The sequence below is a fragment of the Monodelphis domestica genome, chromosome 2 (genome assembly GCF_027887165.1).
Source record: "Monodelphis domestica isolate mMonDom1 chromosome 2, mMonDom1.pri, whole genome shotgun sequence".
NCBI classification, from domain to species: domain Eukaryota; kingdom Metazoa; phylum Chordata; class Mammalia; order Didelphimorphia; family Didelphidae; genus Monodelphis; species Monodelphis domestica.
The window spans coordinates 25,029,460-25,049,562 of NC_077228.1; the positions used below are offsets into that span (position 1 = coordinate 25,029,460).

General features: G+C 42.2%; 1 protein-coding gene and 1 long non-coding RNA gene across 5 annotated transcripts in view; one reads left to right on the top strand and one right to left on the bottom strand.

Moving 5' to 3' along the window:
• Nucleotides 1-236: 236 nt before the first annotated feature.
• Nucleotides 237-9,248, bottom strand: LOC103104351 (uncharacterized). The gene is made up of 4 exons (XR_460921.3): nucleotides 9,064-9,248; nucleotides 7,419-7,518; nucleotides 4,127-4,218; nucleotides 237-2,617 (listed from the first exon to the last, which is right to left on the bottom strand). It is a non-coding gene; the product is annotated as an uncharacterized LOC103104351 (long non-coding RNA).
• Nucleotides 8,969-20,103, top strand: part of LOC130457048 (phosphate carrier protein, mitochondrial-like) — a 38,852-nt gene continuing 27,717 nt past the window's right edge. For 2 of the 4 annotated variants that reach the window (XR_008916033.1, XM_056815104.1), the window contains exon 1: nucleotides 8,969-9,565. The gene's annotated coding sequence lies outside the window, so the exon portion shown is untranslated. The remainder of the gene's footprint in view (nucleotides 9,566-20,103) is intronic. The other 2 variants (XR_008916032.1, XM_056815105.1) reach the window with 1 other exon arrangement.

The following is a 20,103-nucleotide window of genomic DNA, read 5'->3' on the forward strand; positions in this document are numbered from 1 at the left end:
CTCCCCCAGGTTCTGCCAGTGCCAGAGTGCCAGAGGCATTGCGACTTTGGGTCAGCAACTGCCTAGAGCCCCAAACGGTGTAAAGGACATACTAATTCAAAGCAAAAGGCACTTAGTCAAACAGAAATAGAAGTGATTGTCCCTTGTCCCCACAGCTAATGGGTAGCAGAAAATATCTAGGGAACAGATGCCATCCGAGAAGATGTATGAGGGAAAGACACACGCCCGACACAAAGTCAAACCAACAAACATTTATTAAGCTCCTTCTCTGTGCCAGGCACCCGGGATACAAAAAAAAGCAAAAGAGAAGCCTGATGGGGGAGACGAGAGAAACTGAAGGTAATCTGGGACAGGAGGAGGTCAGGAAGGGCTTCTTGCAAAGAGGACATTTTTGGCTAAGATTTCAAGGAAGCCGGGAGGTAGAGATGGGGCGAAATCAGATTCCAGACATGGTGGACAGCCAGAGAAAACTCCTATTCCTTGACCATGTCCCCAGATGGATCCTTGGATCACAGAATCAAAAAGGAAGAAAGGTACGAGGTGGGAAAGCTATGAAGGGACCCAATTAGGAAAGACTTTAAAAACCAAGCCAACTGTTCTAGACTTGATCCTGGTGGTAAGAGGAGTCACTGGAGTTTTCTGAATAGGACATGGTCAGACTTGGGCTTCAAGAAGCCTGGGGAATGGAGGCTGGACTGGTGTGGGGAGGGTCTTGAGGCAGGCAGAGCCCCCTGTAGGCAAGAGTCCAGGTCTGAGGAGACAAGGACCCACACCAGGGAGGTGGCAGCATCCAAGGAGGAAAGGAGCGAGCACCGGAGATGTTACCAACATAGACTCAACGGAACTTGGCAGCTGGGTGTCCTCTGCCCAGATGCCTGGATGATGTACTGGGTGAAGTGCTTTCTCCTCCTCTCCCCTGTTCTCTGGCTACCTTTCTGCTCTTTGGCTCTTCTGTGGCCTCCAGGAGAGACCTTTGCCTTCTCTTTACTGTAATAACCTCAGGGACTATCTTTGGCTCTTTGCAGAGAGAACTTCCTTTTGTCACTCCACTTGACCAGCTAGCTAGGAAGCCAGTAGGCATTTTAAAGCCTGTCTTTTGAGTTGGGTTTTCTTTTGTGGAGTTTGGGATTCCTAATCCCTGTCATCTATCTGACTTTCAGTTAGAAAATCACTTTCATCCAATTTATACTCCTGGTTGTTCACTGGACCCTTTTAAAATCATAAATATAATATATATTAAAAGTATAAATATCTATAGATCAGGGACTCCACTTGGAAACACAGCAAAGGATCTGTGAGGAGATGGGGTGATGAGGCTCTTTCCCATGATACATGCATATCCACTTCAATTAAGTCCAAAAGAGCCAGGCCCTCACAATGGACACAATTGGTCAAGCTTGGGTTGCAGAGTTAGCTCTTTTTAGTTCAGCCGTCTTCTGATCTAAATGGAGAACATCTGAAATACTGTGGGAGTGCCTCACTTCACAAAGGACATCCATGAACCTGATGGCTTCCAGAGGCCTGGGGCCAGGATTCTGAGGCTCTTGAGAGCATATATGAGAGGACTGGTTGGAAGAACTGGAGATGCCTGGGGTCTGGGGACACTAGGGAGCCCATGATGGTAGTTTCTGAGGGTTAGAAGGGCTGTTGTACACTGAATGGACATTAGGCTGGTTCTGCTTGGCCCCAGAGGCCAAAACTTGCACGAATGAGTGGAAGCTTGAGAGAGGGAGGTTTAGGCTCAGTACAAGAATAAGCCCCCCCCCAGTAAGGGAAGGGGCTCCCTCCAGATTTTGTGGGTTCCCTTCTCTGAAGGACTTAGCACACAAAAGGAATCATGAGTCACTTCTTTAGTGAACAGGAGCTATAAAAATGAGCCCTTTCCACTCCTGCCTCATCTCCACCCAAGTAGAAAGAAAAGCTGGGGTTTGGAGGACCATTAGGCCCCAAACAAAACTCAATTCTCAGTAATGGGCCATTTAACTTCAAAGCACTTTCAGGAGGCAGGGTATAAACTAGCTAAGGTTGGGAATTACACGAAGGGACTCAAGTAGTCTTAGCAAAAAAAAAAAAAAAAATCCATTTCCCCCTCTGCTTGCTTGTTGTGAGATTTGAAATAACTTTTTTATCCGGGACAGATCAGATACCCTTGGGGACCTCGGGCACCGGGGCCCCTTTTGGCCATGGCAAAGTGCTCAGAATCTCCATTCTCCTTCCCCCTCCAGCTCTGTTTAAGGAGATTTTCCTACAATTGAAAGTGAGTTCCTTGAGGCCAAGAGATTTTCTTTTTTCTTGCATTTGTATCCCCCCCCCCCCCCCAGCCTGGCTGGCTCTTAATAAATGTTTGTGGATTTGACTTGTGACTGAAGAATTACAAAATTCCTTTGTCATTCCTCTTCTGCCTTTGTGTGCCTCTCCATTGCTCTTTGGGCTCTGCTCCCTCGGTTCCAAGAAGTCTATTTCGATTTCTGCTGGAGCCCCCTTCTCCTGGGGAGCTTGCCCTCCAGCCCCAGCAGCCAACCAGGCATGCGCAAATCTTCAGCAGCTTCACACGCTTTGGAGGCAATCGCTTCTCCTCCAGGACATGCTTGGCCCAATTAAGGGGATTCTTCTCCATCTTAGTAAAGAAATAGGGGGAAAAAAGGCCACCAGGGCTCTTGTGGGGTCTATCCTATTATTTGACCATCTTCCTCTAGTCTAGGAAACTCGGCAGTAATCCCAATCTATATCGGATGCAGGTTTGGGATTCTGTGATTCTCTCTAGGGTCTGGAACTGGGTACGGGAGGACCTGGATTCAAATGAGACCACAGACGTTTCCTATGTGACCCTGGGCAAGTCACTTCACCCCGTTTGCCTCAGTTTCCTCATCTGTAAAATAAGGATAACAACAGCACCTGCCTCCCAAGGTTATTGGGACAAATGAGGTAATAATTAGAACATGATTAGCACAGTGCTTGGCACCTAGTAGGCATTTAATAAAAATTAATTGATGAAGTGAGGATACTATAGAGAAGAGATTATTCAATGACAAAATGCCTTAATAATTCACTTTAAAATGGACTGCTCTGAGCCATCACTGACCTTCAATGCTGTTCCCACAAAAACTTGGATCTTGAAGTGGAGCTTGAATGGAAAATGCCTTTTCCTCCCAAAAATATCAAAAATAATGGTGATGACAGCTAACCCTTATTGAGAACTTTACATTTATTGCCTCATTCGAGGCTCATGACAAACCTTTGTAAAATCTAAAATTATCTTATCTAATACTTGGAGTATTAGATATTAATTTTAATCTTTAAACCTTCCAGATAGGGGTTATTATTACCCCTATTTTACAGATGAGGAAACCGAGGAAAACAGAGGCTATATAATGTGCTCAGTAAGTATCTGAGGAAGAATTTCAATCCAAGTCTTCCTGACTCCTTCCTTTGGTAGCATAGTAGCAACCAAGACCATCAAACTCAGGAATGTGATCCCTTGGGAATGGTGGAAGCTGAGATTACCTATGAAAACCTCCAGGCATGGAAAGTCCATTCCCAGAAAATCTAGGCTCTTGCCTGTGCTCAGAAAAGGCAGCAGAAAGGCATGGGGTTGGGGGGGCAGGACCAGTGGGAGCCCTCCCCACCCCGACTCGGGCTCACCAGGTGCTGGTTAGTATCTCTTGAAGCTGCTATTTTTCTGCCCTGGCTGGAGCGGGATAGAAGGGAAGATCCCCCTTCCCTCCTTCCAGCCTCCATGGCACTTCAATGGCCTGGAAATCCCAGGGAAGGGAAGGAGGGAAGCCACTTATTTCTCAGACTCTTTTGTACAGAGCATCCCCCAGATTTTCAGTCACAGCCATCTTGGAGGCAGCCTCAGTCACTGGTAACCAATCCGAGGAGTCCCCTGTGTCGTTCTCTGTCTGTCTGTCTGTCTGTCTGTCTGTCTGTCTGTCTGTCTGTCTGTCTTTCTGTCTGTCTGTCTGTCCAGGGTAAGTGGCCACTCCCATGGTGGGCAAAATATCATCTCTTCAGGCTAATTGAGATTTAACTGGTTCAGGAACCTCCTGATCAATTTCCCTTTCATCAGGGAAACACTAGACTAGTAGTAAGGAGATCTGGGTTTGAATCCTGCACCATCACTTACTTGTTCCATGGCTGAGATTAATGGAGAGAACGCTAGCTTCGGAGTGTGGGTCAGTGCTGGTCCTGGCTTTTTCTCAACCTCAGTTTCCTCATCTGTAAAGTGAAACCAATAACTATGATATAATTGCAGGGAAATGCTTCATAAAACCTGCAAACTTTATTGTAATGTAGAACACCGGTTCCCTGAGGGCAAGCACTATTTTAGTTTTCCTCTTTGTAGCCCCAGCAACAAGCAGTGTTTGACTGTTTTGATTGAGTCTTGGTTTTCTCCTCTCTAAAATGGGTACAAGCTTTGTTTTGTCTCTTTCCCAATATTGTTGCGTGTAGGAATGAGGTAATGGGTACACAGGTGTTTTGTAGCAGCAAAGGGTTCTCTAGAAGCATCCTTTGTCACGAGGAAATAATGGACACAAATGCACAAAGGCCTGTCTGCCCCGGTGGGGAAGAGAGGGGAAGTTGGGGTGCAACATTTCAGAATGGTTTCTCTTATTCATGAAAGTAAGTTTTCCTTAGAATTCCCTTGGGTTGTCCAGAACAACTATCTCATGCCGTGAGGCTAATTAATATAACCTCCCTTTTTATTAACTGGTCTTTCAGGCTTCTTTGATTAACTGCAGTAAACAGTACTATGCCTTTGATACTGGTAAAAACAGAGATACAAGGATTATTAACAAAGAAATCAAGAAATGCTGTAGGGGCAGTTGGATAGAAGGGTGGGCCCCTGTACAAATCCTGCTGGAGACACTTACTAGTTATAGGATCCAGCACAAGTCACCTACCCTCTTTTTGCCTCAGTTTCCTCATCTATAAAATGGACATGATAGCACTCCCAGGGTTGTGGTGAGGATCAAATGAGATCATGTTTGTAAAATGCTTGGCACAATGCATACACTATGCATACGCTGCATACAGCAGTTGTTTAATAAATGCTCATTCCCTTCCCCCTCTTCTGTTTACTCTATTTTTTTGTCAGGACAGTTTTTTGCATGTCATCTGTCTTTCCCCATTACACTGTGAGCTCCTTGCCTTTTTTACTAATAATGCTATGACAAGAGACTAGGCTACCTCGAGAGGTGGCAATAGACCCATTATAGCACTGGGGAGAATAACCCTTCCACGGAGCCTGGATGACTACAGGCCATGTTGGAGAGAAGCTTCCTGATCAGGTATGAGTTAGACCAGATGCCCTCTAAGGCCCCTTTGAACCGACATCTCGAAGTCTGGATGGTAAAGGATTGCCCCGAAAGGGATGGTGTCCAGGGATCTCCCTGGCATAAATGGAGACATCCTTGGACTTCAGCCCCTGCACCCTTTTCTTTCAGAAAGAAACCCTTGGATAAGAATGTTTCCATTATACATATCACTTTTACTGAGTTAGTGGAAGGTGTGTTAGGCTTGGACACAAGAAACCTGAAGTCACAAGACCAGGTTTGAGACCTGGCCAAGGGAGGGTCATATCACCCCTATAAGTCTCTTGTTATCTGCCAAGTAGAGATTGCTCTTTCCCTGCCTACCTGCCCACATCTCATCTATCTATCCATCAACCCACTCACCCATCCGACATATAATCATCCATCCATCCATCCATCCATCTTTCTGTCTATTTATCTGTCTTTGTCTGTATCTGTCCATCCGTCCACCCACCCATCCATCCCTCTATCTCTCCATCTATTTCTGTCTTTCTGTCTATCCACCTATCTATCTGTCTTTGTGTGTGTCTGTGTCTGTCCATCCATCCACCCACCCATCTATCCCTCTATCTCTCCATCCATTTGTCTTTCTGTCTATCCATCCATCTATCCAACAATCTACCCATCTATCCATCCATCCATCCATCTATCTATCTATCTATCTATCTATCTATCTATCTATCTATCTATCTATCTGTCTGTCTATATCTGTCCATCTATCCATCCACCCACCCATACCTCTATCTATCTATCCATTTGTCTGTCCCTCTTTCTGTCTATCCATGATCCATCCATGTATCTATCTACTCTCTATCTGTCCATGTGTCTATCTACCCATCTTCCTACTTGTCTTTCTATCTACCTATTTGCTTTTTGCCTGTCTCTTTATCTATGTATCTATCTACTTACCTGTTGTCTAATCTTTCTACCATCTGTCTACCTACCTGCCTATCTATCTACTATCTTTCACTTTATCATCTATTTCTGTCTTTCTATCTATCTATCCATCTATCTATCTATCTATCTATCTATCTATCTATCTATCTATCTATCTATCTATCCAACTATCTATCTATCTATCTATCCATCCATCCATCCATCCATCCATCTATCCATCTATCTATCTATCTATCTATCTATCTATCTATCTATCTATCTATCTATCTATCTATCTGCCTATCTATCTATCTATCTGTCTATCTATCTATCTGCCTATCTATCTATCTATCTATCTATCTATCTATCTATCTATCTATCTATCTATCTATCCATCTATCCATCTATCTATCCATCTGCCTATCTATCTATCTATCTATCTATCTATCTATCTATCTATCTATCTATCTATCTATCTATCTATCTATCTATCTATGTATCTATCTATCCATCCATCTCTCTATCTCTCTATCTCTATCTACCTACTATTTGTCTTTCTACCTATCTATCTACTTCTCTGTGTCTGACCATTCTTATTTATCTGCCTGTTTTTATTATTGCTTTATTTATTTCTTGTTAGCTTAGGGTTGTAAAAGTCTTAGAAATGTTCTTGTTCGGTCCCTGTATTTGAAGATAGGGAAGTGTAGATCTAGAGAAAGGAAGGGGATGCAATTCACAGCTGCCTAAGGTTGAGTCTCAGCTCCTCAGGCTGGGTTCTTTCACAAAAGAGAGACTCTCGAGATTGGACAGGTGTTCTGAGGCTGTCTAGTTCAACCTGTACCTAACCAAAAATTCTCTTTATAAACTCAAGCAGTCATCCAGCCTTCAACTGATCTACCCCAGTGATGGGGAGTGAATGAATGGAACAAAAGTGCAAGATTAAGCACTTACTGCGGGCAATGCGCTCCTTGCTGGGTATACAAACAGAGAGGTCAGTCAGTCCATTCAGTTTTTAGCTAGCTTTAACAAAATAGGCTCAGAGAGGAGCATCAAATATATTGGATAGGGGACTGCAGTTAGTCAGGAGCCCAAGGGACCTTGGTTCTTTACTGCCTGTGTAAACTCAGGCAAGTAACAGCTTCCCTCACTCTCAGTTTTCTTGTCTTAACAAAATTGGCCTTTTCTTCCTCTTTGAGGGAATTATTAGGTACAAAGAGCTTAGCAAACCTTAAAACAGCTGTAGTAATGTGTGATGGTGATTCATTTGTGGAAAGTTTCCCCTTAAATCAATCCAGAAGCTTCTATCTCCTATTCCTGGTTTTGCTCTCTGGGACAGAAAAGAATGGTCAATCAACAAACATATATTAACCAGGCACCATGCTAAAAACTATGAATAGAGGGAAAAGGACCAATGTACCCTATTTTCTAAGGTCCTAGTCACTTGGGTCTGTCTGTCAGTCAACATTTACTGTGTACCCAGTAAAAAAAATGCAGTCTTTGCCCTGGAGGAGTTCTGGGTTCAAGAGGAGAGACCATATGCAAATAACTCCATACAGCCCAGCTACATCAGGGATAAATGGCCAGATGTACATTCGACTTGAGGACCAGGAAAGGAAGATGAAGAAGGGTGAGATATGGACCTCGGCCCTCAAAAGGACATCTAAACGTGGGGAAAAGTCAGTCTGGAATTTCGAAAGGCCTCAGGAGGGCCTTGAGAACCCAGCACAGGGCTCAGATAGAACTCCTCTCCTGGCGGGTATCCAAGGATGATGGAGGCCAGTGGCTGTGGATGTAAGGAAGTGATGGGCGACCTCTGAGAGGACAGTTTCAGGAATAACTGACTGAAGCTTTGCCTTGCTTGATAAGGTTTATGCACCAGGTTTCCTTTGATGCTCAGAGCTGGGCAGGTGACCTAGGAGGGCCCCCATGCTCTGGCTCTTTGCTAAAGGGCAAGAGTGACCAGTGGCTCTAGCTGGGAGGGCTGTGTCCAACAAGGAGCTGAGGGTCACATGTGCCCTCTAGTTGGGGGTCAAGGAGGGTGGCAGCCCCAACAACCCTGCTTGGCTGCCAGCAAGGGTAATGGGGATCAGCACAGTGGAGTCACTGGCTCTCCTTTTACAGATGAGTAAACTGAGGCCCAGTGCCATTGAGTGTCTTGCTCCAGGTCAAAGAGCTAGGAAGCCTCAGGTCTTCTGGGCTCCCAGGTCCAGGGTCTTTCCGGAGTAGCCATCCTGGGAAGAGGGACCTTTCGAAAATCCAGACTGACTTTTCCCCACATTTAGATTTCCTTTTGAGGGCCGAGGTCCCCATCTCACCCTTCTTCATCTTCCTTTCCTGGTCCTCAAGTCGAATTTCCAGAGTGCTCTCCAAGGAGGGCCTCCTCGGTCCTTCACAAGAACCTGGAAGGATCCTTGCCCAAAGTCACACAGGATTGAGGGCACACAGTCCAGGCTTGGTCCCTTCCGTGTTGATCACCTCCCTTTTGGCCTGTGTATATTTTCATTCCATGCTTTTTTAGATTAAGAGCCAGGCTTCCGCCTTTCTTCCTTTCCGGAGAGCTTAACCCAGGGCCCAGTACACAGTAAGCACCTCAACCGTGCTTATGGCCCGACTAGCTTTCCGAACCTCAGTTTATCCATCTGTGAACTGGCCGTGTCTCCCTAAGGGTTGACTCTGGGCCTGGGACACAAAGTGGGGGTACTGAGCATAGATGGAGTTGTGGCCAGTCTAAGGATGTGCTGGGGGGGGGGGGGTTGTGCCCAGTTGCCATGGTAACAGGGCACGCGTGAGCAGAGGTCGAAACACTGGGCGGAGCTGGACAGTCTGAGAGTGGCTGACCTGTCCGCAGTGTGCTTACTCATCTACTACTCACCTACTCTGGCAAGTTCGCCTTCCCACCTACACTGACATAATAGACCCGCCCCTTCTCCCCCGTCCAGGGAGAGTGGAACTATGGAGCGGAGCGGGAGGACTCAAAAAAGGTACGTCCATTGGCCGCCGAGGGCGGTAAGGGGCTGAGACAGAGGAGGAAGCACCGAGGGAATTTAGGGATTGGCTGAGCTAGAGCGGGAGCCATGGCCATTGGCTACCTATGCAAAGTGGGAGGGTGCAGAGAGAATGAGAAGGGGCCTGAGAGCGGACTTTGCAACATGACCCGAGCTTCTTGATTGGTTTAGAAGGTTAGGGGCGGGACCTCAGATAGCCCGAGACTAAGCGCAGTTATACATTGGTCACGAGGCTGTAAGAGGGAAAACATTTTTTAAAAAATGCGTACTGATCATGGTGACCGGATGAGGCGGTGCTTCAGGAGCTGGAACTGCAGCTCAGGATTCCCATTGGTTCCTCATGGCAAAGGCGAGGACATGCTTGTTGAAGTGAGTTGGGTAAACATGATGAGCATGGTGATTGGCTGAGTGGTGCTAAGAGGGCGGGGTCAGACTGTCGCGCTCTACCGCCATTGATTCTGTTAAGAAAAGTCTGTTAGAGGCAAAGAGTGCCTTTAAGATCTTGATTGGCTGAAGAAGGAGTAGGGGCGGGAGCTGGGCACGTGGCCTCTACCACCCTTAACTTTCAATAGTAAAGTGATGGGAGAGAAGGCAAAGAGAGGACAGTTTTCCAGGAAGCACATCTTGAGGCCAGCAGCTCTGAGCTGTATGGTCTGGAGAGAGAAAGAAAAGAGGAGTTTAGACTTGTGGAGGAGGAAGAGGCGGGGTGATGTTGGTGGCTGGTCACATGAGTGACAGAGAGACTGAGAATCGGAGTTCAAATTCTACCAATTATATATTAATTATAATTTATATATTATTTATATTTATATAATATTATATCGTTCATATTAATTATTATAAATGATAAGTAATAAAAATATTAAGTATAAATATTTATATTGTTTATGTAATATAATAGTATTAATTATATATAATTATTTTTACTGTGTGGGTTAAAATCATGCACGATCCTCTAGCATATATTAGTTAATATTAATAATCATAGATTGGCAACTTCCTGTGGAAAATTAGTGAAAGTTAGGTGCCATTCCGAAGGAGATACCAATCTTTCCTTATGAAGAGTAGAGAAATCCCCTTCCCCAAGCAGCTTTGTTTTAATTCACTCTTTTCTAATGTGGCCAAAACTCACCCCCTTTCTCTCCTTTTTCTTCATATGGATTCCAAATATCTCTAACAATCAGTATTTGAAGGGTTGAAAGAAGTTAGCACCTGAATAGGGATGGAAGATTCCTGTGGGAAAAGTCCTAAAACTTACTGCTACAATCTTAACTGCCTGTCCCAAATGTTTCAGTCTGAAAGGCCTTAGCCTTTCTAAACTCTGGCTCCACTTAGAGACTGCAAATTTGAGCTGATAACAGTTTGTACAACCCAGTGGAATTGCTTGTCTGCTCTGGGAGGGGGAAGGAGAGAGGGGAGAGAAAGACGATGAGTCCTGTAAACATGGGGAAATATTTAAAAATAAAAATAAAAAAAGAAATTGCAAACTTGAGGAATGCTCCCATGAGTTTTAGAAAGTTGGGAAACTTAAAGAGGGTAAGACAACATGAAGAAAATAGGGCACACACAGACACACACAGGTGGTGGGCGACTGAAGAGAAGCATTGTGTTAATCTCCTATAAAATCTGACTTTATTTGCATATCTTTGGACATTGCTATTGGGTGGACCACTCAGAGCAGTGCTCCCTCACCTCTCTTCTTCCTAATAAAGGCTGCATGTTCTCTGCTAGCATCTTCTCCAATCTTTTATCTGCTCATTAGAGTGACATTGGTGTGCAGAGCCCAAGGTTCCATTCCAAACAGATGAGAGCCCACCTGGGATTCTAGAATGAGAAAAGTGCCTCAGTTTACCCTTCTGGGTAAATTTGAAGCTTTCTGGATGCTTCTAAAAAACCCTGCAAGCAAAGAAGCAGATAGATGCAAGAGAAAAGAGAAGAGACCTGAGCCAACTTTTCTATTTTGTGTGAATATAAACAGCAACCCTTGGAGGGGTGGGGGGTACGCTTCTTTCTTTAAGCTTGTATGAATGAAGGTCAGAGAAAAGGGGCTGAGTAGAAAGCAGTGCAGTACTTGTGTATGTATGTGGCTTTAAGAAAAAGAGATAAGTCAGAGAGAGCTTCTAGTTAAGGGAGTTAGGTGAAAAAGGTTCCCCAAGATAAAGAAGTTGAGTGCCCTGGATGGAGAAGTGCCTTTCAGTTAAGTCTGCAGGAAAAAACTGTGAAAAGGATCTCCAGTCTCTTCTGTTCCTATCAGAGAGCAAATATGATTATGTAATCCAAGCTGTTTGTGTCTGGGACAGGAGACCCCTCTGCTTCAGGCACCTGGATTAGAGATCTGGCAAATTCAATTAGTTAATCTGAGGTGAGATCTTGTTAAAAAACCTAGGTATGGCCATGTTTAGGGGCAGTTTTCAAGGTATAAAACAATTTGGAAGTGCAATAGACTTGACTCCTGGGGAATAAAAGAAAGCCCCCCCCCCTTTTTTTCCTAAGAATAGAGCAAGAGGAGCGGGCAGCCCGGTAGCTCAGTGGATTGAGAGCTAGCCCTAGAGATGGGAGGTCCTAGGTTCAAATGTGACCTCAGACACTTCCCAGCTGTGTGACCCTGGGCAAGTCACTTGACCCCCTCACTCTATTGACTCCAAGACAGAAGGTGAGGGTTTAAAAAAAAAAAAGAATAGAGCAAGAGGAAAAGATCCATTTCTGAGCAGTTGGCCAAGAAGAGGAATAGATTGTAATAGAGAGCAGTCTGTGAGAGTATGGAAGTTTTTAGAGTTTAATAGAAATCCTAATTTTGAGGACAATTAGAAATTAAGCAGAGAGAGAGGATGAGCAGGTATGATCCCTTCAAAACCAGAACACTCCGGCTCCTCGGGAGAACATTGTTCAGGCCATGAGAACAGATGTGCCCCGGAACCAGAACCTGAATGATGTGTCAAACAGGAGAAAGTGGAAACCCCTACTGATCTTCTGAATTCTGGCCTAGATGTAACTGCTCATCTCTGGCCAGATAGTAGTAGAAAGCTCCAGAAAATGGAAGATTGGGTGAATAATCCATTAAAGGAGCTCTTCCAGAAAACTCAAGAGGTGTTAGTGAAAAAGGAGCCACAGCAGGAAGGACAGATTAAGAATGGATAGATTCCTAGGAAGGAATGATGGAGCAATCATTTGGGAAGAGCTATGGAAAAATAGGCCACTTGAAAGAGATTTGTCCCAAACAACAGAGAACAGGGGACAGAATCAGTTGGGCACTGAAACTGAAAGAATTCGAAAAGCTAAACAGGAGAGAAATGAGAACCCAGCCAATTTCTCAAACCAGCTAAGAAATTTAGCAAAGAAATACCTTAGATTGGATAGGAATGATCCCATGAGGCAGGAAGCTCTAAAGATCTGTTTTGTGAACAAATCATGGCCCAACATCAGCAATAAAATCCAAAGGCTAGATGGACGGGCCATTAAACCCCTAAAGGAGTTCTTCCCAAAGGCAGAGATTATATATATGGAAAGAAAAGATAATAGCAATAAGGAACTGACCAGAGGTAGAACCCAGATTTTGAGAAAGCCTCAGAGAGCAGAAGAGGTAATGCAAAATGAAAGTGCCGGATTGAGACGGACAGTGAGAGAAGAAATAAGAAGGGAGATGCAGAATAAGAAAGATAAATCACAGAAGAAGGCAAGAGAAGCGTCTTGTCTGTGAGAGAAGCCTCACTTGTTTGTTACAACTGGACACAGCCCCCCCCCCAAAAAAAAAACCAAGGTAGTGTGAACTGACTTGCTGAAGGCAGAACAGCTGACAAAGGGATCAGGAGATTTTCTGCTGAGATGTGGCCAGAGGATGTTCAAACACTCTGCGTAAATGTGAAGACACTGACTTTGATAAGACTTATTTTACAAGCTTTAGAAGCTCACTGACAAAATCCTCCCTTCCTTGGGAGGGTGAAGAACATGTAAATACAGAAGACAATCCAGGGAGAACATTGATTTTGGAGCATGTTTTCAAAGTCCATGTTAACTGTTGTCTGTTGTTTTTGTACGTGTACACACAAATGGAGGGTTGGGAAAAGTGATTTTGAGGTAAATCTGTTTCTCTCTGTCTCCCATCATTCCAGAAAGTGGGAGAGCAGACAGACCAGTAAATGTATTTAACAGAGTCAAAAAGAAACATAACTTTTTGGATCTCTTAAACTTTAAGACCATCTAACTAAATAAAAAGAAACTTTGCTCTCTACTTTTAATAGAGAACAAAAGGCAAAAAGATCTGTTTAACATTTTTCCTTTTCCCTTTTGCAGCTGGCCACAGAAGTAGGGTAGGAGGGGAGATTAAAACAAAAGAAGGAAGATTTTGATCCCACAATTTGATTGGATTTTTACTTAGGGATAATTTTTTTTTAAACCCTTACCTTGCTTCTTGGAGTCAATACTGTGTATTGGCTCCAAGGCAGAAGAGTAGTAAGAGCTAGGCAATGGGGGTGAGGTGACTTGCCCAGGGTCACACAGCTGGGAAGTGTCTGAGGCCAGATTTGAATTTAGGACCTCCCGTCTCTAGGCCTGGCTCTCAATCCACTGAGCCACCCTGCTGCCCCCTAGGGATAATTTTTTTGTTGATGTCTATGATTTTGGAAAATCACAAGAGATTCTGAAATGTATCTGTGGAATTATGTGAAATGACTGTAAAGTGATTCAGCGTTGGAAATTGTCTATCAGTTGTACAAGTTTCCAGATAAGTTTGATTCTGTATTTAGTGATGAGAGAACTGTTAGTTCTCACTGAAACTTGAAATGAACAGTGGTTAGAGATTTGAATGTTTGGACATACCTAAAATGTTTGTTATTTGAGTCAACTGAATTTGAGAATTGATTGAATGTAATTAATAGCCAGCCTGATGCAGAAAGGGTTTTTTGCTTTAAAGAAGCAGATGAGAAGCAAACTCCTGATGAGTGCTGTGTTGGCTGATTAATGAATACAAAGGTTCAATAAAATGAGTGTAAAATGTGTAAGAATTTAGTACCAGCTTATTAGAAGAAGATGTGATGTAATATGGAGAAAATTCTCTATGATCTAAATACAAAATGAGAATGTGAAAATGTTATTTTAGTATATGTACTGTTAAGGCAAGCAACAACTGAAAATGTAATGAACATTGGGGAAGGAGAAGTTTTAAGTTTGCAAATTTGGAGATTTGGAATGGAACCTGTATAAAGAGTTTGAAATATTATTAAATGATTAATGAATTAATAATTGATTGGGATATATGAATTGTTGCCAAAGTATGTACTTTGGGCAAGAATTATTTCACTGTTTAGGTGTAATAGAAGTCATAGAAGGTGAGAAAGTGGAATAAGCATATGAAAGACATAAGATGTAGGAGACTTTAATCAGAATATGGGGCTTCGAACTTCCGGGTAATCATGGCTGCAATCTAGACGCCGCACGCTTCCTCTCCCCAGCACCGAACGAAATAGACTACATCAAAGGAGCATAAAATCACCTTTGGAGGAACAGAAGGACTCCCCAGTACCCCACAGAGGCAAAGGTATGTGGGGCTTGAACATTTCCACACTAAAATAAGAAGGAAAAGCTTGCACAGAAAAGTGAACTGAGCCGCCCTTCCCCCACCCCACCTCCCCCACTAAACCAGAGTGAGCTACCTGAGCACTCACCGGGACAGCGAGTGAGTGGGGAGCGTCTCTGTCTGGGGGGGCACTCCAGGGTCCTTGGGATCTGGGGACTGCCAGGAAAAAACGTCTCAGGGCGCTTTCACTGGAGAATCCAGCGGACCTGGACTTGGGGCGGGCTGCGCTGAACAACGCGCGCTGATTATCTGGGCGGAGCTGAATACCTGGGCTCGGAGGCTGGGAAGAACTAGTCTGAAGCAACCTAAATTCACAGAAAAACCGCTCTTATAACCCAGACCCCAGACCAAAAAGGAAAGGGAAATAAAACCACCAAAGGGATGGCTCACATGGCCCAAAATCAAGCCTCCAGGAAGAAAGGGAAAAAAGTGACTATTGAAAACTTTTATGGTGGAAGTACCCAAGGAAAAGAGGAGAATGAGGAGGAAATAAAAAAAAAAATTCAGAACACGCCTCCCAAAATGGAAACTATCAACAAGCTCTGGAAGATCTCAAACTGGAACTTATCCAAAAGATGGAAACCTTCTGGAAAGAAAAATGGGAGAAAGAGATCAGCTGTCTGACAGATAAGACTGCTCAATTGGAAAAAGAACTCGAAGCATCCAATAGAAGGGCAGACAAGGCTGAAAAGCAAATCCAGTCCCTAATGACCAGAATTAAGCACCTCGAAGAAAGTGAGATGATAAAACAGCAAGAATCAATAAAGCAAACCCAAATAATTAATGAATTGGAAGAAAACATAAAATATCTCACTGAGAAGGTCACGGACCTGGAGAACAGAGGAAGACGAGAAAATCTCCGTATCATCGGTCTCCCAGAAAAACCAGAGGTAAACAACAAATTGGATATTATTCTAGAGGAGATTATAAAAGAAAATTGCCCCCATGTTCTGGAGCAAGGGGGCAAAATAGAAATAGAAAGGATTCATAGAACACCATCTATACTAAATCCCCAAAAGACAACGCCTAGGAATGTAATTGCCAAATTCAAGAGCTTCCAAGTAAAGGAGAAAATCCTACAAGAAGCCAAGAAGAAGAGCTTCAGATATAAGGGGGCTCCCATAAGGATCACACACGACTTAGCGGCTAATACACTAAGAGACCGCAAAGCATGGAACACGATATTTAGAAAGGCAAGAGAGCTGGGTCTCCAACCAAGAATCAACTACCCAGCAAAACTGACTATATACTTCCAGGGGAAAGTATGGGCATTCAACAAAATAGAAGATTTCCAAGCATTTGCTAAGAAAAGACCAGAGCTCTGTGGAAAGTTCGATATCCAAGCACAGAAAGCAAGAGAAACATGAAAAGGTAAATATGAAAGAAAGGGAAAAGGAGATAAATCTTATCTTTCTCTTTAAGTCAAACTCTCTTCTATAAGGACTACATTTACATCTAATTATATATATTAATATGTGGGGAAAATGTTTTGTGTAACTCTCATAAATTGTATCATCATAAGAGTAGTTAGAAGAAACATGCATAGGGAAAGATTGGGGAATTAAGAAGATTTGGGGAAAGTTGGGGCAAAAAAAGGAAAAGGGAGGGGGGAACCGTGATAATACTAAGATTAACTTCAAGAAATAGGGGGGGAATCAATAGAATAAACTTTCCCATATAAAGATACACATGGGAAGGGGAGGGGAAGAACTCTCATATGAGAAGGAGAGGAAGAGAGCGTGAAGTGGAATTACTTAAACCTTACTCTCAGTGAAATCAAATCTGAGAGGGAAGAACATCTAGATCCAGTGGGATCCTGAATTCTATCTTATCCATTAGGGCAAGAAAGAAAGGAAAATTAAGGAGGGGGAGGGGGGGAGGGAGTACAAAAAGGGAGGGAAGGAGAGGGGGGAGGGGAAGGGAGCATAAAAAGGGAGGGGCTAGAAAGGGAAGCATCTCAAGGGAGGGGACTAGGGGGACTGACCTAAAGTAAATCACTGGTTCAAAAGGAGAAAGCTAAAGAAGAAAGGTCAGAACTAGGGGAAGACATCAAAATGCCAGCGAATCCACAAATAACAATCATAACTTTGAACGTGAATGGGATGAACTCACCCATAAAACGCAGACAAATAGCAGATTGGATTAGAACCCAAAACCCTACCATATGTTGTCTTCAAGAAACACATATGAGACGGGTTGACACTCACAAGGTTAGAATTAAAGGTTGGAGTAAGACCTTTTGGGCCTCAACCGATAGAAAGAAGGCAGGAGTTGCAATCATGATATCTGACAAAGCCAAAGTACAAATAGACCTGATCAAAAGGGACAGGGAAGGTAAATATATTCTGCTAAAAGGAAGTATAGACAATGAGGAAATATCACTAATCAACATGTATGCACCAAATGGTATAGCATCCAAATTTTTAATAGAGAAACTAGGAGAATTGAAGGAGGAATTAGACAGTAAAACCATATTAGTGGGAGACTTGAACCAACCACTATCAAATTTAGATAAATCAAATCAAAAAATAAATAAGAAAGAGGTAAAAGAGGTGAATGAAATCTTAGAAAAATTAGAATTAATAGACATATGGAGAAAAATAAATAGGGACAAAAAAGAATACACCTTCTTTTCAGCACCACATGGCACATTCACAAAAATAGATCATACACTAGGTCATAGAAACATGGCACTTAAATGCAGAAAAGCAGAAATATTAACTGCAGCCTTTTCAGATCACAAGGCAATTAAAATATTGATCGGCAAGGGTACATGGAGACCCAAATCAAAAATTAATTGGAAATTAAATAACATGATACTCCAAAATCGGATAGTTAGAGAAGAAATCATAGAAACAATTAACAATTTTGTTGAAGAAAATGACAACGGCGAAACATCCTTTCAAACCTTATGGGATGCAGCCAAGGCAGTACTTAGAGGAAAATTCATATCCCTGAGTGCATATATTAACAAATTAGGGAGGACAGAGACCAAGGAATTGGAAATGCAAATAAAAAAACTTGAGAATGAACAAATTAAAAACCCCCAGAAGAAAACCATACTAGAGATCCTAAAAATTAAGGGAGAAATTAATAAAATAGAAAGTGACAGAACTATTGAGCTAATAAACAAGACTAGAAGCTGGTACTTTGAAAAAACAGACAAAATAGACAAAGTACTGGTTAATTTAATTAAAAAAAGGAAAGAAGAAAGGCAAATTAATAGCATCAAGGATGAAAAGGGGGATCTCACCTCAAATGAAGAGGAAATTAAGGCAATCATTAAAAACTACTTTGCCCAACTATATGGCAATAAATATACCAACCTAGGTGATATGGATGAATATTTACAAAAATATAAATTGCCTAGACTAACAGAAGAAGAAATAGTTTTCTTAAATAATCCCATATCAGAAATTGAAATCCATCAAGCCATCAAAGAACTGCCTAAGAAAAAATCCCCAGGGCCTGATGGATTCACCAGTGAATTCTATCAAACATTCAGAGAACAGTTAACCCCAATATTATACAAACTATTTGACATAATAAGCAAAGAGGGAGTCCTACCAAACTCCTTTTATGACACAAGCATGGTACTAATTCCAAAGCCAGGCAGGCCAAAAACAGAGAAAGAAAACTATAGGCCAATCTCCCTAATGAATATAGATGCAAAAATCTTAAATAGGATACTAGCAAAAAGACTCCAGCAAGTGATTAGAAGGGTCATCCACCATGATCAAGTAGGATTCATACCAGGGATGCAGGGCTGGTTCAACATTAGGAAAACTATCCACATAATTGACCACATCAACAAGCAAACCAACAAGAATCACATGATTATCTCAATAGATGCAGAAAAAGCCTTTGATAAAATACAACACCCATTCCTACTAAAAACACTAGAAAGCATAGGAATAGAAGGGTCATTCCTAAAAATAATAAACAGTATATATCTAAAACCATCAGCTAATATCATCTGCAATGGGGATAAACTAAATCCATTCCCATTAAGATCAGGAGTGAAACAAGGATGCCCATTATCACCTCTATTATTTGACATTGTATTAGAAACACTAGCAGTAGCAATTAGAGAAGAAAAAGAAATTGAAGGCATCAAAATAGGCAAGGAGGAGACCAAATTATCACTCTTTGCAGATGACATGATGGTCTACTTAAAGAATCCTAGAGACTCAACCAAAAAGCTAATTGAAATAATCAACAACTTTAGCAAAGTTGCAGGATACAAAATAAACCCACATAAGTCATCAGCATTTCTATATAATTCCAACACAGCTCAGCAGCAAGAACTAGAAAGAGAAATCCCATTCAAAATTACCCAAGACAAAATAAAATACTTAGGAATCTATCTCCCGAGACAAACACAGGATCTATATGAACACAACTACAAAACACTTTCCACACAACTAAAACTAGACTTGAACAATTGGAAGAACATTAACTGCTCATGGGTAGGACGAGCCAATATAATAAAAATGACCATCCTACCCAAACTCATCTATCTATTTAGTGCCATACCCATGGAACTTCCAAAAATTTTTTTTACTGATTTAGAAAAAAACATAACAAAGTTCATTTGGAAGAACAAAAGATCAAGGATACCCAGGGAATTAATGAAAAAAAATACAAAGGAAGGGGGTCTTGCAGTCCCAGATCTCAGACTATATTATAAAGCAGCGGTCATCAAAACAATTTGGTACTGGCTAAGAGACAGAAAGGAGGATCAGTGGAATAGACTGGGGGCAAGCAACCTCAGCAAGACAGTATATGACAAACCCAAAGATCCCAGCTTTTGGGACAAAAATCCACTATTTCATAAAAACTGTTGGGAAAATTGGAGGACAGTGTGGGAAAGATTAGGCTTAGATCAACACCTCACACCCTACACCAAGATAAATTCAAAATGGATGAATGACTTGAACATAAAGAAGGAAACTATAAGAAAATTAGGCGAACACAGAATAGTATACATGTCAGACCTTTGGGAAGGGAAATACTTCAAAACCAAGCAAGAATTAGAAAGAATTACAAAATGCAAAATAAATAATCTGGATTACATCAAATTAAAAAGTTTTTGTACAAACAAAACTAATGTAACCAAAATCAGAAGGGTAGCAACAAATTGGGAAACAATCTTCATAAAAACCTCTGACAAGGGTTTAATTACTAAAATTTATAAAGAACTAAATCAATTGTACAAAAAATCAAGCCATTCTCCAATTGACAAATGGGCAAGGGACATGAACAGGCAATTCTCAGCCAAAGAAATCAAAACTATTAATAAGCACATGAAAAAGTGCTCTACATCTCTTATAAT